Raw genomic sequence first — 11,156 nt, 5'->3', positions numbered from 1 at the left:
GCCGGTTTCGACGATGAGCATTCAGTTCGACCCAATAAGTTCCTGTTCGTGTAATTGACGTGAAAGTGACCGACTATTTCTCCAACATGTGTATCCATAACGCTAGGTCGAACATGGTGAATTAGAGTACATTCTAGAGAGAAAGAAAGGATTCGATTCTTATATTAGACTAGTACTTTATTGATCGACCACGAAAGAATACAAGGCAACATTTACCTGAGCGGAATCTGAACTCTGAAGGACGGAACTCTCTCTCTCTCTCTCTCTCTCTGAATATGTATGGGTTTTCCTATAAAATAGTCAGAAATTTCCTAGCGTGTCAACCGGTGTTGGTGCGTTTACGTCCCCTTAACTTAGCGGTTCGGCAAGAGACCGATAGAATAACTAGTAGGTTTTAAAAAAATAAGTACTGCGGTCAGTTTTTTTTAACCCTTCAATGCGATGCTCCAGCATGGCTGCAGTCAAATGACGAACAAGAAAATAAAAAAATAGAAAAGCCAGAATAGAAAAAAAAAATAGAATAAAAAATTTAAAAGTTCAGAATGGGCGGGGATCACACACACACACGCACACACAACGGGCTTCTTTCAATTTCTGTCTACCAAATCCACTCACAAGACTTGGCTCGATACCATAACAGAAGACACTTGCCTAAGGTGCCATGCAGTGGAACTGAACCCGGAACCATGTGGTTGGGAAACTGACAAACATAGACGTTACCATGTGTAACTAGTTTTCAGTCAATTGAGCACTTGAGTAAACTGTTGCATGAGAGGAATATCAACCATTCTTTCTACATCCACGTATCTGTATCTATCCATATCCATCTTTATATTCACCAATCAATTTACGTCCATCTTTCTCTATCCGTCCGTCCGTCCGTCTGCCTACATCCACCTATGGAAATCAATCTTTAATGTTTATGTGCATTTATAAACGTTTATGCAAGCTTTAATTACGCATATACATATATGTATAACTTTTTATTTGTGTATCTGTAAGGTTGTGTGTTCAGACTTTCTGACTCAAGTAGGATCAACAAGACACAAAATGACAAAGCTGATCTGTTAAATTAAAGATACATTCTTTCCAATGGGCTTCATACAATTTCCATCTATAAAATTCTTCTCATAGGGTATTGGATTAACGCGAGAATACAGTAGAAAGCTAAGATGTGATAGAACCTGGATCTGAAGATTTGTAGATTATTTCTAGTTGGTGCATATGCTGTATGTGTGAATAGGTTTGTGATACGATTAAGTCGGATCTTGAATCGATATCTGCTTAACCCTAAAGCGCTGGGATTTGCATAAATGCGGAGCACATTTTATGAAAATGAGACTACCATGCACACACAAAATAGTTAAAATATCTTAGTATATAATGGTGGCAAGTTTTACATCATCTCGAAAGTCATTAGTTGAACTATTGGTCCTCTTGCATTCTGTGGGGTATCGAAGCATTGGAGTGGTATTAGACCTCAACAAACGCCCATAAATTAAATGCATCTATCTGGGCCGCGATCGTGGTCGTCGACCTGTGCCTGACGGCCACGATCGTGGCCAGTCTCGCTTTGTGTTAATGCTACTTTAGCATGCGGTCTACCACACTATCCGTAGTTTACGCTGTGAAATGATCTGATTTTTGTTAGGATTAGGGTTAGACTACGCCAAATTGTAAATGGTCAGCGGACCACGCACTAAAGTGGCACTATCTGTTCTACATACGGTTGTAATCGCGACTGGTTGACCGAATCGGACGTTTATGATCGCTGAACGAAGTTGGCTTGTTTCCGTTATTGTGGGTATTCACTGGTTGGCGGCTGTTCAACTCATTCTGTGGAAATGTTGACGTAATTTGAAAGTGTAGGCGATCTTTCGTATTGCGTACATATAATGGCAGATAAAGTGAAAGGAAAGTAACTGCCAAACCATTTACATAGTAATCCAGTCATTATTTTGTCACCCACAACGATTCAGCATTATATACAAACAGAATAGAAGGAATATGGAGTTTCATCAAAAGTAAATATCGTGCTATATATGGAACTGGGGACAATCTCTTCTGAACTTAGTTTACCTGATGTTATTTTGGACGATCTAGCCATCATTATATGTACATAAAACGAAAGATTCCCATAATTGTACATTTGAGTAATTTCTGTCGAACGATATGTATCACAGTGTCGGGTCTTTATTTAGGAACTTAGTCATTTATTTAGAGGGTTGGGGGTTCTGTCTTATAGGAAAATTGTAATGGTATGGATATGTAATGCATGTGAAGAATGATAGTTGGGTCAACAATGAGTCTGCGGAAGAGGAAGGCCGAAAAAGATGTGGGAAGAAGTGACCTGGAGTGATCTCTGGATGTAGAGCCTCACTCAGAATATAGCAAACAGTCACAAACGAAGGGAGGTTGTGTTACAACTGACTCATCCAGCTCACAACAGCATAGAAAAGCATACGTTGTGTATGTGTGTGATCCCCGCCCATTCTTAAGTTTTCTATTTTTTATTTTGGATAGATCTTTAAAAAAAAAAAAATCCGAAACATACGGTCGTGACTGCAGATTTACACAGACGCATTGTTTTGGTCAAGTCAGTCTCTTCCTACTCTGAATTTCACCTGAAGGTGCACAAGATGTTCAGGGAACTTGAAGATTCTGTGTACCTACATACAGGTGAATATTATTCCTACGGGTATAATATTTTGAGTAGAACCGTTCTGAGAAATTGGTAGCTAGTCTTTGAAATGGTTGACAATGAATTTCTTGCGGTATTTCGATAAAGTACCACTCCAGGTCAGTGGATTCACATAATGTTAGAGCGCCTGGTGAGATATCTTAAGTTAATTCCGCCTCCTGTCAAAAGAAAAAAAGACAACAAAAAAACTAGTCTTTCGGGAACCTGGAAAATTGGTGATAGGTTTGAAAAATCTTCAAGCAAGTGCCCAAGTATTTTCAGCTTATCACTCAATGGAAGTGGAATGAAAGGGCCTTTGAAACTCTTGAGCAATCTTCGTCAGAAAGAAGTTATACCACTTTGCCAATTTTCTTGTATTCTACTACTTATCTCATAGAAGTGATTGAAGGGGGGGGGGTCTGAGATTTTTTTAACGTGCTACGATTTTGAAATACGCAACAGGTCCACCCTAGATTATATAAAACATCTAGTTGGTGCCTGTTTCTATGTTAAAAGATAATCCACTGAAAGTATTCTATTGGAGCAAATTATACTGTGGTTGATAGTAAAAAATTATATATAACGCTTGCTTTCGAAACCTTCATCGCGTCGTGAAATCATTCCTATTTTATTATAATGTCGAAAGGTACCCAGTATTTTCAATATATGTTTTTGGATATTCCATTCAACATTTGCGTTCTTCCACACCATAACGAAAGTAACTGTTTCTGTTTGGTCTGAAAGTGTCCTGTTAATTTTGTTAAATCATGGGTAAAGTGAAATATTATTTCGAAATGAAATTACAAAGAAACGAAAATATATAACTTAACTTAATACTGTAATTCCCAAACTTTTTTCGCGAAACAAACGATTTTCTAAAGATCGAGGCACTCAAACCTCTGTTTTGAAGAAAACTTGTTACTCTGAATTAAAAAATTTAGAGAGAATACACATCACAGAACAAAGCAACCGATTTTGAAGAAGCTGATCAACATCATTTTCTAGAAAATCTCGTGAGGCCTCCAAATTCAAGCCTCTTCAAGTTACATACTCTTTTAGTCTTTGTTGAAGGTTTCCTAAATTTCTAAGGACGTTTTTGCAGTCTGCGATGCTATTTATTATGCTAAATCTCATATTGTATAAGCAAAGTTATTAAAAATTATAATGATAATGTCTCCCCAAGAGTATCAACTGAGATTTTATGTGTGTGTGTATCTCCCTTTACCATATATAAAGCCCTTCTGATGCTGTCACTTCTATCCAAACCTAATGAGACTTGATGTAAAATCAAGTCACCGTGAGACCAGTAAGAGCTTATACAGAAATCATGTTTTCCGCAGAGGGAATTATATTCCATACAAATTGCCAATTATTTTGTGTTCTCAATAGCAAATAAGAAATCTTATGCAACATCCATTTTTGTATTCAAATTTTGTGAGTTGAAATGATATCAAGATCGACTCTGCTTTTTTTCTTCTCATATTGAAGGTGGATGAAATAAGTTATCAATTAAATAGCTTTTTTTTCTTCTTGTTTTGCATTGCAACAGGAGTGGGGGAATCTTTTTCTTACTAAGAGTAAAATGTTAGTATTTAAGAACAAGTGTAAAATTATCTGTGTTGTGAAAAATAACCTACAGTTTGATTAACTCATAGGAATGCAATTTTTTAAAATTATGGTTTTAGTCTTTAGATTTAAACCATTTCTGTTTTTCCCAGATGGATTCGTCAGATTTGAATGCAGGCGAAATTTTACCCGCGGCCAAGAACAACATATTACAAAAATAGTCTCTATTTTTCTGAATTGCAGACTCTGTTCTGCCATCTGAATCTACCTATTCTGTCATTACTCACCGTGAATCATATCTAGGAAAACACTATCCAATTAAACCCTTTATACCCTCTTCTTAGAATGGACATACTTGAATAATGTAGCCATAGAAATACGATGGGATAATCACTGATAGCACACCTTTGATTGTATGTCTGCTCACCTTCTCTCTTGCAAGAATTCAAACGTACCATTAACCTCGCCCACTTGCACCCTACACCAGTATGTGTGTGGGTGAAATATAATCTAACAGTCCCCTCTCCCGCCTTCTCATAAAATATCCCTTTCTCCCATCTCTGCAATACATATAATTTTTAATATTCGCAAATATAATTTAAATATTCATACATACAAATGCATGAATAGTATAATAAATGTTAAGCTAGTCTCAGTTTTCTGTCAATGGTTGTATATGAAAAGGCGGTAAAAAGATTAGAAATTTCAAGACAGCGTCTCCCCTTTGAGTAAAAAAAAAAAATGACGCCCTTCCCTCTGTCTACCTTCAGTGGATACAGTGAAGAAATAATAATGGTGGGAGGATGTGTGAAAAATCAAGCTAAGCATCCTTTTTCAACGGTTTCTTAGAGTTTAGGCGGTTTCTTTTGAAGAAATAACATGGTATTTGCTTTGTGATATGTGTGTAATGTTTGCACATTACAGGAAGTAATATACACATACCACACATAGACAAATCCTGGGATTACCGTGTTAACTTTCCTCGGTCGAGTAATTGTGGCATTAAATATACATGTGCATTAACATTTAAGTTTGTTCAGATGACGACTATATTGAAATATGCTTGGACAGACCGTTAATGTTTCTAGAATTGTTTCGAAAGGAAATGTACTTAAAGACATCTATGTAACTTTTATGTATGTCGCTGAATATTACTATACGCAACTGGCAAAGCATTTCAGTGTGAAAGCTGTGGAAGTATAGGAATGGAATTTCATTAACAATATCACAGAACGAAATTTAATCTGAGTTTCCTTTCTGGTATTCGTCTAGTTCAAATTTTTTACTTCGCCTATCTGGTCACACTATTTTACAAAGAGTAAAACGATTTTGGATGAATATATAAGTTGTGCGTTTGGATAATTGTATGTGGGTTAGTGACATTACTTTCCCATTCTGATATAAGAATCGTAATCTTTGCAAGAGTTTGTATTTCGCGTATGTATCAAAATGAGAAAGGAACCGTTAAAAACTGAGCTTGTGTATTTCTGAGCCATTTACTTTACCTTTTCGACGGTACTGCAGAGTATATCAGTAGATTTTAGTCAACATTATGTAGCACATACTTTGTCCGTACTTAAAATATCTTCGCAGACAAGAAAAAGAGCGATTAGCCTGTTGGGATTCCATCAGCAACTGAGTACTCTCTTTACCTATCCACAGAGACACATAAACCCACTATTAGCAAGGGTTTAAATAAGTTGAGTAGGCCGATTTGCATATCATAATGCTCTCTCGACAGCTAGTTTGATCAATAAGTTACAAGTGTACAATAATGTTTAATTTCAGGATAATACATTATCTTCTGCCTCTGACGTTTATTGTATCGAGAAACAACATGCGTACAGAGATTACATCAGTGTTGGTTAAAATCTATAGATATACTCTGTCGTATAAAAATATAGCTTTGAAACAAAAAAATGCTACTAACATGCCAGCAAGTAATTTATAATACGTCTCAATTTTCTTTTTACCATTTCACTTCACGTCCCCTTAAATTTATTTTTTGTCTTCGTCACCTGGTGTTATCCATTAACTTCTCAAGTTCTCTTCAAACTAAACATGTTACTATTATTTCAGGACTTCCTCTCGCAAGCTGCAAAATGTGTTTAATTTAATATACTAAAATATAAAATATTTATGCCTCACTGATAGTGTGTTTACACACGTATAGGCGTAGGCATGGCTGTGTGGTTAGAAAGCTCGCTTTGCGACCATGTGGTTTCGGGTTCAGTCCCACTACGCGGCATCTTGGTCATGTGTCTTCTACTCAACCCTGGTTGAGAGAATTTGGTTGACGAACTGTAGAAGCCCGTAATCTATACATTGCATACGTGTGTATCTTTGTGTTCATCCACCCACCCAGTTAACAATGGGTTTGTTTACGTTCCCGTAACTTAGCGGTTTGGCAAAAAGAAATGATAAATAAGTACTAGACTTTAAAAAAAGAAGTAAGTACTAGTGTCGATTTGGTCAACTAAAGCCCCTTTAAAACGGTACTCCACTATAGCTGCAGTCAAATGACTGAAACAATAGATAAAAGGTGCGTGTTTGATAGTTTTGTTGTGGGGCGCTTTAACCTTGCCACATCTTGCTGAGATACATTTAATCAATAGTGTGGAAACGACCTGTTGTCTAGTTAAAATCAGGAACACACTGCCCCTCCCCCGTATGTTTTGCAGTAATGGCTTCAATAAAGACATTAAAAATAAATGCGCCATTTTTTTAAAGCCTAGCCAGGCTCATGGGCCCGGTTTCCCGATTTCAATGGCGTATGTATTCCCCAGCTGGACGGGACGCCAGCCCATCGCAGCGTTACTCATTTTTTGCCACCTGAGTGGACTGGAGCAACGTGAAATGAAATGTTTTGCTCAAGAACGCAACGCGTCGCCCGGTCCAGGAATCGAAACCACAATCTTACGATCCTGGTGTTGACACTAAGCCACGCGCCTCCATAATAAAGACATTACCGAAATATAAAATCGAAGCGCAATAAATCATGGTACTTGTATCTCCTCCGATTTGTTTGCTTCGTAATTCTTTTCGACGTAATAATTCTAAAAAAAAAAAAAAGGAAAGAATTAACGATTGTGCACACATGCAATGAACGGAGACGTGGCGTGATTGGTTGCAAAAAATAGCAGCGGAATGTACGTGAAGGAAACACAGAGAAGAGTGGGACCATTGCGCACGCACACACACACACATTCACATAGCCTCACTTTTACATACACATATTCACACAGTTGAAAAGTCGATCTCAGCAGAATTTGAACTCAGAACGTAAAGAGCTGGACGAAATACCGATAGGCATTTTTTGGCTAGTGTACTAACGATTCTGCCAGCTCGCAGCCTCTTCATGTCTCCAGAAGTGAAATAATTGAAAGGCGACAAGGTGGCAGAATCAATAAAATGTCGGAAAATGTTTTACGGTCTGAGTTCAAATCCTGTCGTGGTCAATTTTGCTGTTCATCCTTTCGAGTCGTTAAAAGCAAACTACTGGTCAATTACCTTCCCCTCAACATTATTAACCTTATTCCTAAATCTAAAACCCTTATCAATTTCGCCAAAAACGGGGGAATTTCATAATTGGCCTGAAAAACTGAATTTGTAGAAATTTTCAGTGTCAAATCGAAGAGCTGTCAGTTATTGATGAAATCTCAAATATTGAAACCGGTCCAGCTGATTCTTTTTTCTGTTTCACGGTTATGATATATAAAATGACAGTTATTTACTGTTGTTCGATGTATTTTATTTGGTTCAATTTACACGCTTCAGGGTTAGTTGCAGTTGATTGTCAATACATTATAGCATTAAAAGTCTTCATTGCAAACGCGCCGGGTGTGTGTGAGATATGTAATAGGCATATATTATCTGTGCGTAGATATGGGTGGGGATAGTCGGTCACATCGACCCCCAGTACTTAGACCTCGGAAGGATGAAAAGCAAAATCGACCTCTGCTGAATTTGAACCCAAAGACAGACGAAATGCTACTAAACATTTTGTTCGGCGTGCTAACCATGTGTGTGTGTGTAGATGTATAAATATGCATATAAATGCATATTTATATGTATATATAAATTTATTGGGTCTGCCAGAAGGAGCAGGGCCCATGGCTCTCGGTGACCCCCCGCTCCCTCGTGAGATTGATGCTGTTAATGTTCGGCTTAAATTGTCGTATGTTAACACCTGCAAGAAAGGTAGAGGAGCAAGGTGGGAGTTGCAGTGGAACGTCAGGACGATGTATATATGTATGTTATGTATGTATATATATTATACACGTGTATTCACATATACATACATACAAAATATGTGTATATGTTTGTGTAGACATATTCACATCCATGTGTTAGTGTTGAAGTTAAACAATCACGAATGTGTATGAATGAATGAGAAAATGGAAATGCTGGTATATAAGGTAATTTATTCAGACCGTTGTTTGTTGGCTGTCTCTTTATAAGAAAAAAAGCGTGAAAAGGAGGAAGGATAAGAAAAGGGAATTCTAGAAATAACTTGTTATGGGTGTGTGTGACAAGGTAGCTTTTGTCATGTGTTTATCTTACTGGCGTTATATCATCGCTTTTCCCTTTCAATGCTTTCTTTTTAGTTTATCAAGGTGGCAGCAGAGTAGTCTTTGTAGCAACGATTATTAGTGAAAAGATGGTGTGGGAAAACGCGGAAAATTTGAAAAAAGAAATGCGAACAGGCTCGTGTGAATGAAATGACAGCTTTAACACGTAGCTAGCGTGTGTCAATGTATGCTATTGTCGGTTCATAGAGTCAGTCCTGATAGACTGGATTTATTCATGATCAGAGATTTTCCAGTCGTGCCCATCTCGCCTTTCATTCAGATTGCAATATACTGAAAGCTCTCTGTTGTCGTGTGTCTTTCCATTTTTAGTAAGGTAAAATGTGAATCGAGGGATATTTGACCTGTTATTTTTCGCAGTCACCCACGTTGTCCATCTTGTATTGGGTCATCCATGATGATAATGGAAATGGTAGTGGTAACTAGTGAGATATTGAGACCGGTAATGTTGAGAGGAGGACTTAGACGATTACATCGACTCCGAAAGGCAAAGTTGACTTCAGCAAGATTTGAACTCAGAACTTAAAGAACAAGAAGAGAAATACAGCAAAGCATTTTTTTCCGACGCTGTAACGATTCTGCCAATCTATCGCCATAGTTAGTTTTTCTAACTTTGGCACAAGGTCATCGATTATAAGGGGAGGGTGGTGGCTACATGTATACATCGATCCCAATGCTTAATTGATACTTTATTTTATAAACTCCGAAAGGATGAAAGGCAAAGTCGATCTTGACGGTATTTGAACTCAGAACGTAAAGACGGACAAAATGCCGCTAAGCATTTTGTCCAGTGTGCTAACGATTCTGCCAGCTCGCCGTCTTACTGATGATTTCTTACATTGATAGAAGGCCAGAAATTTTGGGATAATCGATTATAGATCGACTACAATACTTGACTGATACTTTATTTTATCGATCTCGGCGTGATGAATGCAAATCGTGCCCAAGCGGGACTTAAAGTGATGAACAGTCAGGACAGCAAGTGTGGAGGAGATTAGAAAGAGAGCTTTTGATAACACAGTATCTTAATAAAAATATAATATAGACGAATAGGTCTGCTCGGTCAGCTATACAGCAATAAAATAAATGAAGTCGTCTACAATAGTGTGTATTTTTTATTGTTGGAGAAGAAGGTTTTTGTTGAAATTGAGGCGCGTGGCCTAGTGGTTCGGGTGTTGCACTCACGCTCACGAGATCGTAGTTTCTACTCCCAAACCGGCTCTGCGTTGTGTTCTTGAGCAAAATACTTCATTTCACGTATTGCTCTCCTAACTCAGACCTGGTCTGAGCGGAAGCTATCCCTGAAAGGGAGGGTGGAGGTAGCAGGTGTGTTCATCTGACCGTCGTGCCTTGCTCCGATTCGTGGCTGATCAAGTTGGAACGTATGCTCTTTCGCTTTTTTGTGACAGGGCAGGACACCTTGTAAGGCGCTCTATCTGCTGCCAGCAATCGCTGAAGAGTGGGTTAGGAATACCGTGGCTAAAAATGCGCAGTCATGCGCTGAGGCTGAGGCATCTGGCTCTACTTGGACGGTGTGCAGGTGTGGTCTCTGTTCGTCAGACAGTTGTTTCCACAGTTCACCTCGTTTACTGAACTGGACCCATGGATTAAGCGTAGACCGCAGTTGGGAGCTTGGCACGCAGTGTCGTCAGGCACTCGTGCTTCTCTCCAAAGCGGGCAACGCCGGCGGCGGGGGTTCCACCTCGTCCTTTTATAGAGGGTTAGTAGAGTTGAAATGTAACGACGCCCTGGGAGAAACCCTGGGCTTCGATGACAAGTCAACTCGCCAGCTTGTACCGAAGAACATTCGGGCGAGGGCCTTTGAACACTTTCCAAAAGTCTCTGCTGGGCAGTGTTACAGAGGTGCCTTACCTATTCGGGACAAACTCTTTAGGCATAATGTTTCAGTCACGCCAACTTGTCCAAGATGCGGTCAAGGCAATGAAACTGTCCTGCACGCAATTGTACAATGTTCGAAGTAATCGGAATTTTGGGTTTATGTCGACCAACTGTTGTTCTCATCTGAGAAGAGTAAAACTGTCCACCGAGTCTATAATTAAGATTGTTCCGCCGCTCTTCCTTCAATAGGGAAGAGCAGGCTTGTTTCCTCTGCGTAGTAGCTATCGCGAAGTAGGTTGTGCGGAAGACGAGAGTGAAAGGGGTCGTGACAGGCACTTTCATCTCCAGCCTTGGGTTGGTGAACTTTTCCTTTTCCATATGAAAAGGAAAATAGGATGGAGAGGAGATGCCTGTCACATGGAATATTTCGGAAAAGATGAACGACTGTAGCAAGAGTGTTGAGAGTAAATGAACTTGTTTGA

At 38.8% G+C, this 11,156-nt stretch overlaps 1 protein-coding gene across 1 annotated transcript in view; it reads left to right on the top strand.

Moving 5' to 3' along the window:
- The window catches only part of LOC106879317 (uncharacterized), a 37,275-nt gene that overhangs the window by 921 nt on the left and 25,198 nt on the right, over positions 1-11,156 (top strand). The window lies entirely within an intron of this gene.

Source organism: Octopus bimaculoides, chromosome 1, assembly GCF_001194135.2.
Source record: "Octopus bimaculoides isolate UCB-OBI-ISO-001 chromosome 1, ASM119413v2, whole genome shotgun sequence".
NCBI lineage: Eukaryota > Metazoa > Mollusca > Cephalopoda > Octopoda > Octopodidae > Octopus > Octopus bimaculoides.
Note: the sequence above shows the minus strand (reverse complement) of the source record. Positions and strands in the feature narration are given on the sequence as shown.